Raw genomic sequence first — 21,384 nt, forward strand, 5'->3', positions numbered from 1 at the left:
AACCCTCACGCTTGAAAACTTCATCTGGTTTAAAAACGGGATTTGGTTTATTACAATGCACAATTCCTTGAAGCTATTTCCTTATTGGTGTTGTTGTGGTCTTCAATCCCCAGACTGGTTTGATGCAGCATTCCATGCTACTCTATCCTGTGCAAGTTTCGTCATCTCGCAGTACATACTGCAACCTACATCCTTCTGAATCTGCTTAGTGTATTCATCTCTTGGTCTCCCTCTACGATTTTTACCCTACACGTTGCCCTCCAATACTAAAATGGTGATCCCTAGCTGCCTCAGAACGTGCCCTACCAACCGATCCTTTCTTATAGTCAAGTCATTTCTTGGTAAGCTCGATTAAAAACTGATTTTGCACTGAATGAGGCATTCCGTCATGTCCTTTTAGCGAACTGCAGTAGTAAGAGCATTATTTTAGTCGTAAGATATGCTACGTTATGAAAACCAGCAGTACTACTACTGCGTATATTAGCAAACGGTTTGTTTTGTAGCCATTTGTGATGATCATCTGTACTTACATCCTCTTGATAATCTTGCAGTTTAGACTGAAATATAAATTGACTACTTCCTCTATGTTACATTGTCATCCAGTTTCATTTCTACTGTGATTTTCCCAACTATGGCATACAAATTTTCTAAGACTTCCATTGTTAATATATTTATAGACAATTCTAAGCAACTAAGCCACATTACAAAACCACTAGTAAATGGGCCATCTGACCATGACATGCAACACCTAACATAAAATTTTGAAAATTGTAAGGGTAAAACATCTATCGGAAATGAGTACAGAAGGCCAATAAAAGACTAAAACACTGAGAAATTTAGGAGATTGCCCAAAGAAATTGATTGGATGATTGTTTACAGCATCCAAGACATAAATGGAAATAACAAAACATTCACTAATAAAGTTAACACCTTATCTGAAAATTGTTTACCCCTGAAGGTAACGCAAATTAAGCAGAAGTCTAATAAGAAACCATGGATCACACAAGGGATAAAGTTATCTTGTTGTTGTTATTGTTGTGGTCTTCAGTCCTGAGACTGGTTTGATGCAGCTCTCCATGCTACCCTATTCTGTGCAAGCTGCTTCATCTCTTAGTACCTACTGCAGACTACATCCTTCTGAATCTGCTTAGTGTATTCATCTCTTGGTCTCCCTCTACGATTTTTACCCTACACGCTGCCCTCCAATACTAAATTGGTGATCCCTAGATGCCTCAGAACATGTCCTACCAATCGATCCCTCCTTCTGGTCTAGTTGTGCCACAAACTCCTCTTCTCCTAAATTCTATTCCTCCTCATTAGTTATGTGAACTACCCATCTAATCTTCAGCATTCTACTGTAGCACCACATTTCGAAAGCTTCTATTCTCTTCTTGTCCAAACTATTTATCGTTCATATTTCACTTCCATACATGGCTACACTCAACACAAATACTTTCAGAAACTACTTCCAGACATTTAAATCTATACTCGATGTTAAATTCTCTACTTCAGAAACACTTTTCTTGCCATTGTCAGTCTACATATTATATCCTCTCTACTTCAACCATCAATTTGCTCCCCAAATTGCAAAGTGTCTCATTTCCTAATCTAAATCTCTCAGCATCACCTGACTTACTTGGACTACATTCCATTATCGTCGTTTTGTTTTTGTTGATGTTCATCTTATACCCTCCTTTCAAAAACACTGTCCATTCCGATCCAATTCTCTTCCAAGTTCTTTGCTGTCTCTGACAGAATTACAATGTCATCGTCGAACCTCAAAATTTTTATTTCTTCTCCATGGATTTTAATACTTACTCAGAACTTTTCTTTTGTTTCCTTGTTCAATATACAGATAGAATAACATCGGGGAGAGGCTACAATCCTGTCTCACTCCCTTCCCAACAAGTGCTTACCTTTCACGCCCCTCGACTCTCATAACTTCCATCTGGTTTCTGTACAAATTGTGGATAGCCTTTCCGTCAATGTAATTTACTCCAGTCAACATTGTCAAAAGCTTTCTCTATGTCTACAAATGCTGGAAACGTATGTTTGACTTTCCTTAATGTTTCTTCTAAGGTAAGTCCTAGGGTCAATATTGCCTCACGGGTTCCGACATTTCTACGGAATGTAAACTGATCTTCCCCGAGGTCGGCTTGTACCAACTTTCCATTCGTCTGTAAAGAAGTCGCGTTAGTAATTTACAGATGCGACTTATTAAACTGACAGTTCTGTAATTTTCACATCTGTCAACACCTGCTTTCTTTGGGATTGGAATTATTATATTCTTCTTGATGTCTGAGGGAATTTCGCCTGTCTCATACATCTTACTCACCAAATGGTAGGGTTTGGTCAGTACTCGCTCTCCCAAGGCTCTCAGTAGTTCTAATGGAATGTTGTCTACTCCTGGGGCCTTGTTTCAACTCAGGTCTTTCAGTGCTCTGTCAAACTCTTCATGCAGTATCAGATCTCCCTTTTCTCCTTAGTCTACATCCTCTTAGATTTTCATAATATTGTCCTCATGTACATCGCCCTTGTATATTCATTCCAACTTTCTGCTTTCCCTTCTTTGCTTAGAACTGGGTTTCCATCTGATCTCATGATATTCACACACGTGGTTCTCTTTTCTCCAAACGTCTCTCTAATTTTCCTATAGGCAGTATCTATCTTACCCCTAGTGAGATAACCCTCTACATCCTTACATTTGTCCTCTAGCCACCCCTGCTTAGCTATTTTGCACTTTCTGTCGATCTCATTGTTGAGATGTTTGTATTCTGTTTGCCTGCATCATCTACCACATTTTTGTATTTTCTCCTTTCATCAATTAAATTCATTATCTCTTCTGTTGCCCAAGGATTTCTACTATCCCTCGTCTTTTTACATACCTTATCCTCTGCTCTTTTCACTATTTCATCCCTCAAAGCTACCCACTCTTCCTTTACTGTATTTCTTTCCCCCATTCCTGTCAATTGTTCCCTCATGCTCTCCCTGACAGTCTCTACAACCGCTGGTTCTTTCAGTTTATCCAGGTAGCATCTCCTTATATTCCCACCTTTTGGCGGTCACTTCAGTTTTAATTTACAGTTCATAACCAATAGAATGTGTTCAGAGTCCACATCTGCCCCTGGAATTGTCTTACAATTTAAAACCTCGTTCCTAAATATCTGTCTTACCATTATATAGTCTACCTGAAACCTTTTAGTATCTCCAGGCTTCTTATGTGTACAACCTTCTTTTATGATTCTTGAACCAGGTGTTAGCTATGATTAAGCTGTACTCTGAGCAAAACTCTACCAGGTGACTTCCTCTCATTTCGTATCCCTAATCCATATTGACCTGCTAAGTTTCCTTCTCTCCCTTTTCCTACTGCCGAATGACTATAAATTTTTCGTCTCCCTTTACTACCTGAATGATTTCTTTTGTCTCATCATACATTTCATCAATCTCTTCCTCATCTGCGGAGCTAGTTGGCATATAAACTTCTACTACTGTAGTAGGCGTGGGCTCCGTGTCTATCTTTGCCACAATAATGCGTTCACTATGCTGTTTGTAGTAGCTTACCCACACTCCTATTTCTTTATTCATTATTAAACTTACTGCTGCATTACCCCTATTTGATTTTGTATTTATAACCCTGTATTCACCTGACCAATAGTCTTGTTCCTCCTGCCACCGAACTTCGCTAATTCCCACTATATCTAACTTTAACCTATCCATTTCCCTTTTTAAATTTTCTAACCTTGCTGCCCGATTAAGTGATCTGACATTCCACGCTCCGATTCGTAGAACGCCAGTTTCCTTTCTCCTGATAACGACGTCCTCTTGAGTTGTCCCTGCCCAGAGATCCTAATTGGGGACTAATTTCCTCCTTAATATTTTACTCAAGAGGTAGCCATCATCATTGAATCATACAGTAAATCTGCATGCCCTTGGGAAAAATTACGGCTGTAGTTTCCCCTTGCTTTCAGCCGTTCGCAGCACCAGAACAGCAAGGCTGTATTGGTTAGTATTTCAAGGCCAGACCAGTCAATCATCCAGACTATTGCTCCTACAACTACTGCCCCTCTTCAAGAACCGCATGTTTGTCTGGCCTCTCAACAGACACCCCTCCATTGTGGTTGCACCTACAGTACGGCTATCTGTATCGTTTAAGTATGCAAGCCTCCTCACCAACGGCGAGGTCCATGGTTCACAGGGGTGAAAAGATATCACGTGAGACAAAAAGGAAACGCTATTTGATACGTAGGGACACCTTTGATACTAGCATTATAGCTCATTACAAAAAATACTGCAAAATATTGAAGGTTATCCAGAAATCTAGACACCTGATTTATGAGAAGAAGATAAATACATCCAGCAATAAAATAAAAACAATATGGGATGTAGTTAAGTCAGAGACAGGTAGGACCAGAAATGAGGAGGAAAAAAATAGCTCGAAAAATAAATCAAACCCTGGGAAAGAACGCATGTTCTGTTGAAAATCATTTAAACAAGTAATTTGTATCTGTTATTGCTAACATAGGGTTCTCAGGTTCAGTAAACAATGCAATGGTATATCTGCGACCAGTACACACAAGCAGTCTCAGGAAAATGGAAATTACACTTACTTCACTGAAAGAAATGTATACATCATAAAGTCCTTGAAATCAAAGCATTCTAGTGGTTATGATAACATATCAACAAAGTTAATTAAAAAGTGTTCTTGTGAGCTTAGTTATTTCTTAGGTTTTTGTGTAATCAATCACTTGTCACATGAACATTCCTGGACTTGGTTAAATATGCTGAATTTATACCTCTCCACAAGAAAGGGGACAAAGAAATGCCATCAAATTACCGTCCGATCTCACTTTTGCCAGCTTTTTAAAAAATCTTTGAAAAGGTTATGTACATTCATCTACTTAAGCACCTTAGTGAAAATAACATAGTATCAAAGTCACAGTTTGGGTTTCTTAAGGATTCTGATATTGAGATAGCTATTTACACTTACAGCGATAATGTCCTTAATTTTTTTGGACAACGAATTAGAGGCAACTGGCGCATTCTGTGACCTGTCAAAGGCGTTTGACTGTGTGAATTACAGCATTCTTTTAAACAAATAGAAATATTATGGCGTCACTGGTAGTGCTGAAAAGTGGTTTCAGTCATATCTTACTAATAGAAAACAAAGGGTGTCATATCGTAACACTTCAGCAGTAGGGAATCAGACATCATCTGACTGGGAAGAAATTACATGTGGTGTTCCCCAAGGTTTCATACTCTATGTACTACTGTTTCTTGTGTATATTAATGACATGTCATGTGTTACATTACCAGATGCCAAGTTTGTCTTATTTGCAGATGATAAAAACATTGTGAGAAATAGAAAATCAAATATAAATTTTGAAAGGGCAGCTAATCAAATTTTTACTGACAGTAATAAGTGGTTCATAGCCAATTCACTGTCATTAAACTTTGAAAAGACCCACTATATACAATTCAGAACTTCCAAGGGATTTCCTTCTGGTGTGTCTATAAAATATGACATGGAAATAGGAGAAGTTGAGAGTGCAAAATACTTGGGATTACAACTTCATAATAAATTCGGTTGGAATCAACATACTAATGAACTGCTAAAGCGCCTAAACAAGTCTGTGTTGTAATGCGAATGATGTCACACACACAAGATATTAATTTAAAAAACTGGCATATTTTGCTTATTTTCACTCTATTATGTCATATGGTATCATATTTTGGGGTAACTCCACAAAGAGAGAAACAATTTTTGAAATACAGAAGTCTATAATAAGAGTAATGAGTAGTGTAAATCCAAGATCATCGTGTCGAAACCTATTCAAAGAATTGGGCATATTAACCACAACTTCTCTGTATATTTATTCCTTAATGAAGTTTGTTATAAAAAATACATGTCTTTTTCTAACTAACTGCTTCATATACAGTATAAATACTAGGAATAAGACCAATATACATAAAGATTTAAAATCACTTACTCTTGCCCAGAAAGGAGTCCAGTATTCAGCAACACATATATTTTCACTAAGTTACCAGCAACCATTAAGTGTTTAGTTTCAGACAAGGTACAATTTAAACATAATTTAAAAGAATTTCTGATGGCCAACTCACCCTACTCCACCCATGAGTTTCAAACAAAGTGCAGTGGACCACTGTAATGAAAATTTATTATACTTTAATTTTTGACAGTACTTTGTTGCAACAGCTAAGTAACTATCAACTGTGTTCATGATGGATGTATGGAAAGCAGATGTAAGTCTTAATTTTGTAAATAGTGGAAGTTTTAAATCTTGTACATAATGTGACTGTACTTAACTGAGGATCACTAAAATGAATAATTTACTTTAATTTTTGACAGTACTTGGTTATGATAGCCAAGTAATGAATCTCAAGTTTTTCTAAGTACATTTTTCCAATGTATTTATCTGACATGTTCCTCACACAGAAGGATTCCATCTTTTATGGGTCTGTGGAATGAATAATTAATCTAATCTATGAAACCCATTGCTCCTCCTCCAGCGTGGACAACAATAGCTCTTTGGCTTGCACTGCCATTAGCCATTATATCGGGAAATTGGTAATTCTGCCAGCACTTTTTCATGGTCTAATGCGTATGCATCAACGTTTCGTCCATGAATATAACTAGTTTATTTTACCGCTCCTCGTCATGTCTAATTGCTTTCATGTATTCCTCACATTTCGCAACAACGTAAAAATGTTACGTTAGGCTGTTTCTGTTGTTTTTACATATTTGAAACGACATCCAGCATCTTTCAAAATTTTCTGAAATGATTCCCGTCCTCCCTGAAACTTTATCTCAGTTTTTGAAAAAATATGCAGTTCTCTCAAGTTTCTAGTTTCCTACGTCTGCTTATAAAACTCCAATAATTTTCTTCCAAGAAGTGCTTTGAAGTCATCTAGAGAAACTACTTTTCCATAACATCTTTAGTTATTGCAATTTCCACTTCTTAGTCAGTTTATTCCGCTTTCTTAATATCCTTTCTGACTTCCCTACCATTTTTTCCGCTCATAGGACTGCTTCTGTAGATGTGTCACTACCTGATTTTACTTTATTTCTCAGCGGAGAAATTGCAAAAGTTTGAATATAAGCGCTTTTTCTTCTGAATGTTTCTGCTTTCGCGACATCATCGGCTGATTTGTACTCTGATTATTGATAGCACCACACAGCGTTTGAATATATTTCACGAGAACACACTGGACTACTGGATACTTTGTGCAGAACTGACCTGAAGCACCAACAGTGCAATGCGCTTTCCTTTGGTTACCATCGTACATTTTCACCGTAACATCACCGCGAGTTTCCGATAACGGCCAGGGGCGCCAAGTTCAATAATATCTCTTTGAGTAGTAATGTCACAAAAAATATGTACACTGTATGATCAAAGCATCCGGTCACCTGGATGAAAACGACTCTAGTTCGTGGTACCCTCCATTGGTAACGCTGGAATATGGTGTTGGCCCGCCCTTAGCCGTGATGACAGCTCCCACTCTCACAAGCATACGTTCAATCCATTGCTGGAAGGTTTCTTGGGGAATGGTAGCCCATTCTTCAAGGAATGATGCACTGAGTAGATGTATCGATATCGGTCGGTGAGGCCTGGCACAAAGTTGGCGTTCCAAAACATTCGAAGGATGTTCTATACGATTCAGGTGAGCACTCTGTGCAGGCCAGTCCGCTACAGGAATGTTTTTGTCGTGAAACCTCTCCGCCACAGGCTGTGCATTATGAACAGTTGCTCGCTCGTGTTGAAAGATGCAGTCTCCATTCCCGGATTGCTCTTCAACAGTGGAAAGCAAGAAGGCTTGTGCTGTGATAGTGCTAAGCAAAGCTACAAAGAGTGCAAGCCCCCTCCATGAAAAGCACGACCACACCATAACACCACCACCTCCGAATTCTACTGTTGGCATTACACAAGTTCACCGGGCATTCGCCATACCCACACTCTGCCATCGGATCACCTAATTGTGTACCGTGATTCTTCACTCCACACAACGTTTCTGCACTGTTCAATAGACAAACGTCTATGCTCCTTACACCAAGCGGGGCGTTGTTTGGCATTTACAGTATTGCATTTCTTATGAGCAGCCGCTCGACCATGAAATCCAAGGTTTCTCACGTCTCACCTAACTGTCATAGTACTTCCAGTGGATCCTGATGCAGTTTGGAATTCCTGTGTGATGATCTGCATAGATGTCTGCCTATTACACATTACGACCCTCTTCAACTGTCGGCGGTAACTGTCAGTCAACAGAAGAGGTCGGCCTGTACGCTTTTGTGGTGTACAGGTCCCTTCACGTTTCCACTTCACTATCACATGGGAAACAGTGGATCTAGAGATGTTTAAGAGTGAGGAAATCACACGTGCAGACGTATTACAAGTGACACCCAAGCACCTGGCTACGATCGAAGTACGTGAGTTACTGGACCGCCCCAATCTGCTCTCTCACGACGTGTAATCACTACTGCGGTCGCTGATATGGAGTACCTGGCAGTAGGTGGCAGCACAATGCACCTAATATGAAGAACGTATGTTTTGGGGTGTGTCCGGGCAGTTTTGATGATATGGTGTATTTTCCTCAGAGACTGGTGTAATTATGCTTCTTGCTCTAGTCTGGAAAATTTCTACAACCTTGTTATTACCAGATAGTCCGCCGCCGCTAGCTGAGTGGTCAGCGCGACAGAATGTCAGTCCAAAGGGTGTGTTCGATTCTCAGCTGGGTCGTAGATTTTCTCCGCTCAGGGACTGGGTGTTGTGATATCATCATCATTATTTCATCCCCATCGACGCGCAAGTCACCGAAGTGGCCACAAATCGAAAGACTTGCACCCGGAGAATGGTCTACCCGACGGGTTGGCAATAGTAACACGACATTTACATTACGAAGTATTACTAATTTATTTCAACCGCAAAAACTGAAAAAAATATGTTTTAGAGCTTTTCATCAGTATTTCAACAATAGATCGCCGTAAATATTGTAAATGTTTATCGCAATATGATTCAACGCATGTGTGTCACTGAAACTGTTGTCACTGTGTGGCATGTGTTCGATTGCAGTAAAACGGTTTTCACTGGTGTGGATATGGTGATTCAATGCAATTCCGTGTGTAAAAATCGTAAAACTAAAACTACTAAAAGAGACAGTTTCGTGTGAAAAGTCAAAAAGCAAATACATTTTTTTGCGAAAAACTGTCTGTAGTTGTCTCCTAATTGTCATCCATTCGAGGAAATAAAGAAAATGTTCTAATTGAAGTTGAGAACTTTGTTGTTGAAGTATGGTCATTAAAAAGAGAATGATAATGCCCACTGCTCTAGAACATTGGTCTTGCCGTAAGTGGCTTTTGTGAGGTTTCTTACAACGTTCTTTTCGGCGTACTTCTCAGAAACAAATCACATGAAGAAGGAAAATATGTATTAACCTATAAAATTTCCATGGTCTGCAGACACATCTCATTTATCGCAGTCGACCATCACATCATTGCATCGAAAAAAGTTTGTATTCGCCGCTGAATACATGCAGACCAGTTGTTATGTTAGTATTTGGAACTGTGGAACAGGAAGAGAATATAAAACATTAAGCCAATAGGCGAACTGCTGGATTAAGCATTTTTTTCGTCACAGGCTGGATTCGTCCAGGCATGGGATTGACAGGTGTTTGCAGAAAACTCCATCGCACAACAGTTTGAGATTACTAAATTGCACGAATGGAGCACGTAAATCGTTTTGAAACTCTTCCGTCAATTTCCCAGCGAGACGTTGTCATGATTAATCTGGTTCCTGCCGGTTATTCGCGTCTTTCCTGCACGATATTTCAACTGCATGGCTCGCAGTCTTCTTCAGGTCCTCTTCGATACTCATTACAGGACCTGAAGAAGACTGAGTCAGACAGTTGAAATTTCGTGCAGGAGGAAAGACGTGAATAATCGTCAGAAACGAGATTAATCAACATGTCTTTCACCAAGTTTCGATTTGATTTTAGATGCAGGGAACTTTTAGTATGTTTACGAGAGAGACAGCGTACTTGTGTAGCCCATACACAAACCTTCTCAAACCCGTCGACATGCCCATGTTGGTGTAAAAAGTTCCATCGAGTGATACGATTGGCTTTAATACTCTTTGAATACGGCAGTTTGTAAAGTCTCAGCAGGTAGACATTCTAAGATATATATATAAATATCTCAGAAAATTCCAAGGACCGTCTATATGGAAATAATATTCTTCAGTTCCCGACGAACCACTTCTCCAAGCCTAAAGTAAAATTATAATACGAAGGCTGTTCGTTCATTAAATTGGTCTCGAAATGCAAGCCACAGTGAAATCCAGAAGTACTGCATTTTCAGCAGTTAGCTACACCTTCCTACTACTTCCCTTCATAACCACCACTCATACTTAGACATTTGTCGTAGCACAAAATTATTAAGGCTTTCGTGGTCACTTGTTACCAAACTGCCTAATGGCTCCTATCTAGGAATTCTTCGGCCGACGTTCGTCTGGCTACCTGTGACGGTCATTGGCTGCAGCACCGGAAGCCGGGATCCATTTACCTTAAGGCTCTCTTCTTTCTTGTTGAAGCTATTGTGATGCTTTTTGTATTTGCATCGCTTCTCTGAACAAGCGGGTGTTACAGTGCTTCTCTACAGCTACAACTTCCGTGTCGGCGAATTTTACTACGTGGTCGGTCTCATGCAGTGCCTGCTCAGCCACGGCCGATTTCTCCACCTTCACCGTCCTGCAATGTCGCTTATGTTCTTTGAGCTTGGTGTCAATTGATTGTCCAGTTATCCCGACAAACTTTCCCGCAAGCGCATGGTATGCGGCATATTCCAGACAATTCAATTGGGTCCCTTTTCTCCTTTGCGATCTGAGACACACTTTGCACGAGGTGGCGCAGTGGTTAGCTCACTGGACTCGCATTCTGGAGGATGACGGTTCAATCCCGTCTCCAGCCATCCTGATTTAAGTTTTCCGTGATTTCCCTAAATCGTTTCAGGCAAATGCCGGGATGGTTCCTTTGAAAGGGCACGGCCGATTTCCTTCCAAATCCTTCCCTAACCCGAGCTTGCGCTCCGTCTCTAATGACCTCGTTGTCGACGGGACGTTAAACACTAACCACCACCACCACCACCACCACCAGCACCAGCACCAGCACCACCACCACCACCACCACCACCACCACCACCACACTCTTTGCACTCCTTTGTCAGTTCGATGCTCGTCTTTACACTGTGTCTGCGCAATATACGGCCGATACTGTCTGTCACCGAGTGTTTGGGTCTGTTTCACTTCTATTATAACTTTTGGCGTACCCATGCTCCTCAGGGAACTTTCCAGGTGTTGCACTACGCGTCTGAGGTGATGCGCCTCACATATTCGCCCTGCTCTCGTTGCGAGCGTCTTAATTATGCCTCTTTTCTGGCTCGGGCGGAAGTTTGATAGTTTGTGCAGGTATCGGCCCTTGTGTGTCGGTTTTGGATACACGCTGTGTCCCAAGTTTCCGCCATCCGTTGTGTCCATCTCATCTAGAAATGGAAACACGGGAATTGCTTCAACAACAAAGCCTTAAGGAAAACGGATCCTGGCGAGCGACCGTCACAGGTAGCAAGAGGAGAACCGCACCGGAAATGAGCGCGGCGAAGCCTTCGGACGTTGGCGCGCCACGTACAGTACATATAATCTGCGGCCGCGAGGTCAGCTCCGGTTTACCACCCGTCACGACGGGTGAGGCTGAGACAATTCCAGCCACTCGTGCTGGCGAAACGCCAGTATAATCATCAGAGGAACGTCGTCCGAAAAACCCGAGATAGAAGCCAATTTGTCGTAGCGTTATACCAATTTTCCACCACCCTCGGTATAGAAGGCAGCAGCCTGTGCTTTCCGCCAATTCTGTGTCCTCCTCTGCAGGAGCACTCCATGGGCTGTGCAGTGTACGACCGAGAACGAGACAGAAGCCAATTTGTCGTAGCGTTATACCAATTTTCCACCTCCCTCGGTATAGAAGGAAGCAGCCTGTGCTTACCGTTAATTCTGTGTCGTCCTCTGCAGAAGCACTTCATGGGCTGCGCAATGTATGACCGAGAACGAAACAGAAGCCAATTTGTCGTAGCGTTATACCAATTTTACACCACCCTCGGTATAGAAGTCAGTAGCCTGTGCTTTCCACCAATTCTGTGTCCTCCACTGCAGGAGCACTTCATGGACTGTGCAATGTACGACCGAGACTTCTCATGAAACAGGAAATGCATGATAGGTACGTTATGAGCGCTGCATATAATCAGCCTAAATCTCTCATACATTAGTTTTTATGCATCTTTACGTGCTTACTACGTACTAAAAACCGGAAAGAGCGACGTCACCTGACTTTCAGGCATACTAGGTACACTGCCCAATAGTTCGATTTTCTCTGTGGTTTTGATTTTGCGACCTATCGGACCTTAATAAACGAATAGCTCTCGCGTTAATCATTCGCAAAGAAGCATTTTTAAATGCGTTTATTCTTAGCGCTGTCGATCTGTGTATCTCAATGTTAATGAACAACGTAATAAAAAGTTCCCTTTTCCATGCACTGTTGCCGTGATTCCTTTAATGTAGCTGCAAATGTAGATCTACAACGTAGGTCAAGACACTTGGTTCAGTTACATACCTGAGTCCAGTTAACATGTGCGAGTTATGTGCATTACTCAAGTGCATATGTTTGTTATTAGGGTCCATTTCCCGAAATATGCCAGGAAATTTTAACCACGTAGAAATAAAGTTTTTCCACTGAATTATTAAAATATACAGAGCTTTGTACACGTGTTAAGAAACTTAAAGATCATAAGTACTGCACTGAGATAAAGCACAAAGATTCAGACACAGCAATAAAACTGTATTTTTTCGGGATTGTTTCTGCGTTTGCCAATAACTTTTACCTGGCGTTTATTAATGAAGGTGAACGCAAACTGATTAAAATGTCACTGTAATTGGCGCTGAAGGGGTAATCTGACAGGGAATGGTGGTATGGCAGAGTTAGCAAAATTATGTCACTAAGACTTGACACATGTGTTTTGTGTTCTTTGTATTTTAAATGTTTCTGTAAACTGAGTCTGACATGATAATCAATGACTAGTCTGCTACTTATATAAACTCTTGTGGGAAAAAGGAAAGCCAAAAATACGTATGTCAAATATCTTTAACCCGCTACAGGTTTATGGACTGAATCAGGCATTAATCGCGGCGTACGTATTTATGCCGTACGAATAGGTCACGGCGGTCAACGCGAATAAACTATGCGGGAAAGAATATCTGAGGATTTTTAATGTGTGTAGGAATAAACTGAAAGAACATTTTCCGTTTTCCACAATGAAGGGAAAGAGCAATGGTATTTGGAGTCATCTTGAACGTTACTTCTCTCTGGGAACAATGTGCAACGCTTTACATGCCTCTTTTGAAAGGTTCGGCGATGAATGGAGCGTTTCTGTGCGCCGAGGACGTGTACCGGGGAGGACAAACGGATTATTCCGGCGCAGCTGATAGCGCCAGATGCGCAGTCATTGTTCCCAGCTGAGAAGCGTGGTTTTTGAAAGCGTATAAAACAGTTGGCGTCGCATTGAACGAAGCAAACATTTGTTTCGTGCCTGTGGCTGTCACTCGGTGTGGCGGAATTTTCACCACTCACTGAAGTTGAGTTCTGCTGGTCTAACAAATACTCCACGTGGCTTTTTGAACTCTGTAAAGTTTCCTGGTTTCGCGCCAATTGGTATGCGCCTGCACGACGAGTCATTTTTAAGCTACAATGGAAAAACAGTACGCACTCTAACTACCAAAGTTCATACACATCATGAAGTGTAATATCAAATATTGAATCCACAATCTCAATAATATTGGAATTATTTATTCATTTTTGTTATGTGAGAAATAATAACAACAGACTGACCAATCACATTTAGAGCTCATACAAGAAATATGAAGAGCTTTACCGATGTTGAACCGCTTACTACGAAAGGATATCAAGTGACATATCCTGGATTTAATTTTGCAGTTTCTCTCGGAGCTCCCAGCTTGGTATGACCTTACCATTGCGATTCGTCAAACACGAGCACTGCTATTTCTCTTTTCAATTCATCGACTTCGCTATTTCACAGACTGATATTGTTATAATTCCCTAGGTTTAAGCATGCGTTCGCTCTGCGGTAGCTAATTATACCAATTAGTTAGTGACATCTACAACTACTTTTGCACCATACTCTGCAAGCTACCTAATGGTGTGTGTAGCGTAGGGTGCTTCTGGTATCACTTCGATTCCTCCATTTCCTATTTAACTCTCGATTGGCGCTTGGAAGAATGACTGTCGGTAAGCCTCTGTGTTAGCTCTAATTTATCGGATTTTCTCGACATGGTTATTAAGCGAGATGTATACGAGAGGAAGTAATATGATGCCCAACTCTTTCCGGTAAGTGCCTTTTTCGAAATTTCAGTTGTAAACATCTCTCGTGACGTATGGAGCTTGTTGAGAGTCTCGCTAACGCTGTCGCCCAGACTAAACGAACCAATGATGAAACGCGGTTCTAGGCGCTTCAGTCTGGAACCACGAGACCTCTACGGTCGCAGGTTCTGATCCTGCCTTGGGCATGGATGTGTGCGATGTCTTTAAGTTAGTTAGGTTTTAGTAGTTCTAAGTTCTAAGGGACTGATAACCACAGAAGTTAAGTCCCATAGTGCTCAGAGCCATTTGATCCATTTGATGAAACGCACCGTTCTCCGTTGGATCTCTTTATCTCTCTTATCAGTCCTATCTAGTAAGGATCTCATATTGATGAACAGTACTGAAGTGTCGAACGAACAAACGCCTTATGAGGCACTTCCTTCGTGGATGAGTCATATTTCCTTACCATTCCTCTTATAAATCTGAGTCTGGCGTCTGATTTTCCTACTATTCGTTTCATCTGATCATTTACTTAATGTCGCTCTATACAGTCACTCCTGGCTATTTTACGGTAGATAAGGCTTGCAACAGTTTCTCATCAATAGCTTAATTTTACAGTACTGGCATTATTCCCTACGTATGGGCAATATCTTACATTTATTTACATTCAGGATCAACTGTTAGCCGCGCGGAATTAGCAGAGCGGTCTCAGGCGCTGCAGTCATGGACTGTGCGGCTGGTCCCAGCGGAGGTTCGAGTCCTCCCTTTGATATGGGTGTGCGTGTTTGTCCTTAGGTTAATTTTGGTAAAGTAGTGTGTAAGCTTAGTTCACAAATGGTTCAAATGGCTCTGAGCACTATGGGACTTAACATCTGAGGTTATCAGTCCACTAGAACTTAGAACTACTTAAACCTAACTAACCTAAGGACATTACACACATCCACGCCCGAGGCAGGATTCTAACCTGCGACCGGAGCGGTCACGCGGCTCCGGACTGAAGTGCCTAGACCTCATGGCCACTACGGCCGGCGTGTAAGCTTAGTAACTGATGACCTTAACAGTTAAGTCCCATAAGATTTCACACACATTTAACGATTTTTTCAACTGTCAGAGCCTGTACCATTCATCAGTCCTGTGCATGTCATACTACAAATCGATACTGTCTTCTGAAAGTTGTTACTTTTGTATAGACAACCGTATCATCTGCGAACGCATCGTGGCGTAGCCGCGCGGTCTGGGGCGTCTTGTCACCTTCCGTGCGGCTCCTCCTGTCGGAGGTTCGAGTCCTCCCTCGTGCATGGATATGTGTGTGTGTTGTCCTTTGCGTAAGTTAGTTTCAGTTAGTTTCAGTAGTTTGTCAGCTTAGGAACCGATTACCTAAGCAGTTTGGTCCCATAAGATCTTACCCAAATTACCACCATCTGCAAACGGATTAAAGAGCATCTGACACTTTCTCCAAGATCATTTATATACATTGTAAACAGTAACGTTTCTATCATATTTTCTTGGGGTGCTCCGGAAATCACCTCTACATCGTCTGATTTTCTTCCATTAAGAACCACTTGTTGATTTCTGCCTGCAAAGAAGTCTCCTACTGTTGTAGGATGGACATCACTTTTCTTCTCCATTTATGGTGGATTAATTATGGTGAACTTAATTAGCGATTATATATATTGTGATGCTGCAGTTTAAATTCCTAAACTTTGAAGGTGTGCCTACATGTAAGTTCTTATATCTCAGACTGAAACACCGAACACTGTTTTGAATTTCTCACACCTACTGGATATACAGGAAACTCGCGTTAATAAAAAAAATACGTCGCACTCTTCCCAGCACTACGGCCGACATCGTAAGACAAAAATATCATACTTGTGCTTGTTTTTGCGTAGTACTGCTTTGGGTGACTTAATTTCACTATTTTATTTTCGAGTCATCAGTCTTCTTTCTATTTTGATGCTGACGGCCACAAACTCCTCTCCTGTGCAAACCTCTTCAGCTTAGGGCAGCCCTTGCAAACGTACAGCTTCAATTATTTACTGGATCTGTTTCAGTTTCTGTCTTCCTCTACAGGTTTTACCCTCTACAGCATCATAATTATGAGGCAATAATTCTACTACGAGTTTAAAAATACCTGAAACACTTGAAATGTCAGGAGCATTGAATCACAGATCGAAGGACTAATCCAATATGTAACTTGGGAAACACACACTGTTGACGCAATATAGTATTTATTTATCTAGCGAACCGCTCTTCGACCCGAAAAAAACCCTCGAATTATTCAAGCTGTCGTCTAGCGATTGATTCGTAAGCCGAGAAACTAGTCACTAGATACCCTTTGTGTTTTTATTGTTAACGATGAAGTTAAGAAGCAGTTGGTTTGTAAGTTGTAGATTCCTCGACCTACGCTACGGGGTGGAAGATTGTAGGACGCCCCTAGATAGATTAAGGGTGCACTACACACAGAGAGCAGCTACATGAGTAGCACAGTACTTCTGGGGTACACATGGGGAGTTTTTACATTAGGTTCCTCCCCAAGGGAAACAAACCGTTAGCCTGAAAAATTACCAGTTCAAGACACTGATGTGGGTGTGCTACCCGTAAAAATTGTTAGTTCTATTAAACATGCCATTCCAAAGTATTTAAATATTCGAGATCTCGTGTTAGTAAATTGTCGAAATGTATGTAGCCAGATCCCCGTGTTACTCTCTGAAATAAACAGTAGCAATGCCAATATTGTATTAGGTACCGAAAGCTGGTTGAAACCAGACATAAATAGCAGTGAAATTCTGAACTCGGATTGGACAATGTTTAGGAAGGATAGGACTGATGCTACGGGAGATGGTGTGTTCATTGCAGTTCAAAGCTGTTTAAACGCAGTTGAGATCGGACTGTGAAATAGTTGGGACAAAGCTGTCAATTACACAAGGATTGACCATCGTATTAGGATGTTTTTATAGAACACCAGCATCCGCAGCAAACGTCGCAGAACGTTTCAGGGCAAGTCTTGGGTACATAGGAAATAAATATCAAAATTATCCATTATTATAGGTAAAGACTTCAATATGGCATCCATTGACTGGGAAAATTACACGTTTATCACAAGGGGCAGAAGCAAAGACTCGTGTGAAGTTATTCTAGGAGCGCTCTCAACATACAACCTTGAGCAGTTGATTAGAAAACCAACTCGAGATGGGAACATATTAGATATTTTGGCGACAAACAGACCTTATCTTTTTGGAGTAGTTAATCTAGAAGTAGGTATTAGCGGCCATAATGTCGTTGTGGCTTCTATGTCAGTAGAAGTTGGAAAAAAAAGGAATATACGTAGAGTTTTCTTGTTTGGGAAAGCAAATAGAAGTGTCAATGAATGTGTTCATAGTCAGCTCCAAGCATTTACCGCGAGACACAAAGACATTGAGCATCTTTTGTCGGAATTTAAAAGCATCGCCCATCACGCGCTGGGGAAGTATGTCCCTAGCAAAAATATAGGGGACGGAAAGGATCCACCTTGGTACAACAAACATTAGAAAGTTGCAGAGAAATCAGATAATTTTGCTCAGTCGTTTTAAACGTAGTCGCTGCCCCGCTGCACCGCTGACAGACAGAAATTATGCGAAATGAAAGCAGTTGTCAAAAGGTCAATGAGAGATTCTTTTAACGAATTTGGAAGCAACATATTTTTAGATTCTAAAAATAACCCCACAAAATTTTTGGCCATACGTAAAATCTAAGAACGCTACAAATAATTCAATACCTTCTCTCGCTGACAGTACGGGTAATGTAACTGATGATGATTAACAGAAGCCCGCAATTCTAATATTAGCTTTCAAAAACTCGTTTATGGTAGAGAACTGTATCATCATTCCCACTTTCAATTATCGATCAAACGCAAGGATGGCTGACCTATTGTTAAGTGTAACTGGGATTGCAAAACAGTTAAGATCCTTAGACGCCAGGAAGGCATCTCGCCCAGACGGTAAACCCGTAAGATATTTTGTTGACTATGCTACAACAATAGCACCATTCTTATTCATCATCTATCAGAGATCAATGGAACAGAGGAAAGTTCCATGCGACTGGAAGAAGGCCGAGGTCATAGCAATCTATAAAAAGGGCAGAAAATCGGATTTTCATAATTACCGGCCAATTTCACTGACATCGATTTGTTGTAGAATCATGGAACATATTTTGTGTTCACACATAATGGCCTTTCTAGACTCTGAGAAGCTCATCTCCAGAAACCAGCACGGTTTTAGGAAACAGTGGTCATGCGAGATACAGCTGGCCCTCTTTGTGCGTGTTATCCAACAGGCTGTAGATACGGGCTGCCAGGTTGATGCCATATTCCTCGACTTGCGAAAGGCGTTCGACTCAGTTCCGCACTGTAGCTCGCACCAAAAAGTGCGCGCTTACGGCATCTCCGTTGACATATGCGGTTAGGTAGATAGTTTCCTAACAGACAGAGCTGTATGTCGTCCTGAACGGGGTAACTTTAACAGAAACAAGAGTAACTTCAGGTGTGCCCCAGGGCAGCGTAATAGGTCGTCTGCTTTTTTTGATTTACATAAACGTTCTGGTTGATGGTACTGAGAGCGGCATTAGACTGTTTGCCGATGATACTGCAGTCTACAGGAAAGTAGTGTCACACGAAAGTTGTGAACAAATCAATGAGTACTTGCAGAAAATAAATGCGTGGTGTAATGACTGGCAGTTATCTCTCAATATTAGTAAGTGTTACCTACTGCCTATAACAAGGCGAAAGTACCCATTAAGGTACGAGTACAAAATGAATGCCCAGTCTTTGGAAGCGGTAACATCCGTCAAGTATCTGGATTTGACTGTTAGAAATGATCTCAAATGGAATCATCAGATTACACAAGTAACGGGAGGGCGAACTCTAGATTGCGGTTTATTGGTAGAATCCTGAAGCGATGCAGTCCATCAACAAAGGAAGTAGCTTACAGTACGTTAGTTGGTTCAGTCTTAGAGTAATGTTCGTCTGTATGGGACTCTTACCTGTTGGGTCTCATTCAATAGATACAGAAGGTCCAAAGAAGAACGGCAAGATTTGTGACTGGTACATTTAGCCATTGCGAGAGAGTTCCAAATACCACAAAAAGTTTGAAGTGGGGCACACATGCAGATAGACGGCGCGCTAAGCGGAAGGTACTGCTCACTAAATTCCGAAATCCGATCTTCGCCAAGGATGTAGATCATATATAATTACCACCATCTTTCAAATCGTGCAATGATCACCTTTCAAACATAAGGGAAATTAGAGCTGGTACTGAGGCCTTCAGACAGTCGTTTCTCCCTCGCGCGATCAGCGAGTGGAACAGACGGGAGGAAATATGACTTTGGCGCGAATAGTGCTCTCCGCCATTCACCGCTTGGTGGCTAGTGGAGTATATATGTAGATCTAAGTTTGAACATCATCTTATAAGTCAGTAATTTTTAGCAAATGAAGAAAACCGTTTGTAACTTACATGACGAGTCAACTTGTAGCTTCCTTTGAACCTTAGGAATGACTTCGAGATAGTCTTAAAAATATTTTTTTTTAGTCAGATAATTATTAGCTCACTGTATTCCTTTAACTGGACCTACTCAGTGAGAATGAAAGAAAAACATATCTAACCATATGTTAAAAATGTTTTGTATTTTCGATTCAAAGTGCGCTAATGTTTATGCCCTTGTGGATGTTAGATGTGAAGTGGAATGGCACTTAGAATTCAACAAAGTGGTCTATTGCGCTGACAGAACGTTTCTACTCAGAATACAGGTATGAAAAAAAATAGTAATATCAGCCTCAAAAATATTCGAACGACATGAATGCAGTTCCACCTGATAAGTGTGCAACTTACGTAACGTAATTGTCATTCAGGTCCTCTAATCTCTTTTCACTACAATCGTTTGTCTCTAAAAAATGATTACAGCGACAGATCATTTGAGAAAATTGCTGTGTATGACAATCATTCCAGATGCAAATTAATATCGCTATGGTTAAAATATCTGGAAACGCGTTATTTTAGATGACTGACACAGACTAACGCTTGTAAACCCAAATATATAGCAGTATACAAAATTCAGAAATGACGTTGAAATTTCATGACGAAAATCTGGTATTAGAACAGGATCCGGGACTCGTATCCAGTAACTATTTTCCCTCGTAACTCTACATAAAAGATTTGCAATATCTCAGTCACAGACAGCAAAGTATATACAGGTTTAAAGTGGGATAAAGTTTTATGTTGGACTAGGATTCAAAACTGTCAGCTAATCGACCTTCAAGTATGCACAGTCAGTGTTAGATAACTGAAATGTTTCACTATTACCGCGTTAGCAATCTGAAACACAAGGTGAGAGAAATTTCACTTACCAATATTCGAACCCTGCAACTATTTCTATTGCCTCCCAGCCACGAACAAACGTTGAATTTTGTGTGTTTCATCAATAGGGAGATTTTCACTGGAAAAACATGACGAATAGTTCTGTGGTGACTGGTAATCAAGCTCACACCTACCATAGTCGTTAACTACAAACGAAGCGACATTAACTGTCAAATTCATTTTCACCAGTAACTGAGAGTCGCATAGCTGCACCTGACAAGATATCCCATGACAATGCAGATCTGAGTTTTAATCCCAATCCAGCATCATTGTTTTTAACATCTTAAGTTCAAAACAACAAGAAATAAGTGCTCTCTAACATTACAGTACCATTTTTTTCGTTAATGAGTAAATTTCGTGGTTTATGAAAGCATACTGGTGACAGAGATTCTACATGCTACAACGCCCACCTCTCTCATGGCCCAGCCTACAGTGACGCTCCTCCCACCAGTAGCGAAGGGACGTAACGTTTAATGTGGGTTTGGAACCACTGCCTTAATCTATGTTGTTCAATTGGCGTTACCAGAGCGCAAAACGTTCCGGTCACCTGGCGAAAAAAAAAGGTGGG

Source organism: Schistocerca gregaria, chromosome 3 (assembly GCF_023897955.1).
Source record: "Schistocerca gregaria isolate iqSchGreg1 chromosome 3, iqSchGreg1.2, whole genome shotgun sequence".
NCBI lineage: Eukaryota > Metazoa > Arthropoda > Insecta > Orthoptera > Acrididae > Schistocerca > Schistocerca gregaria.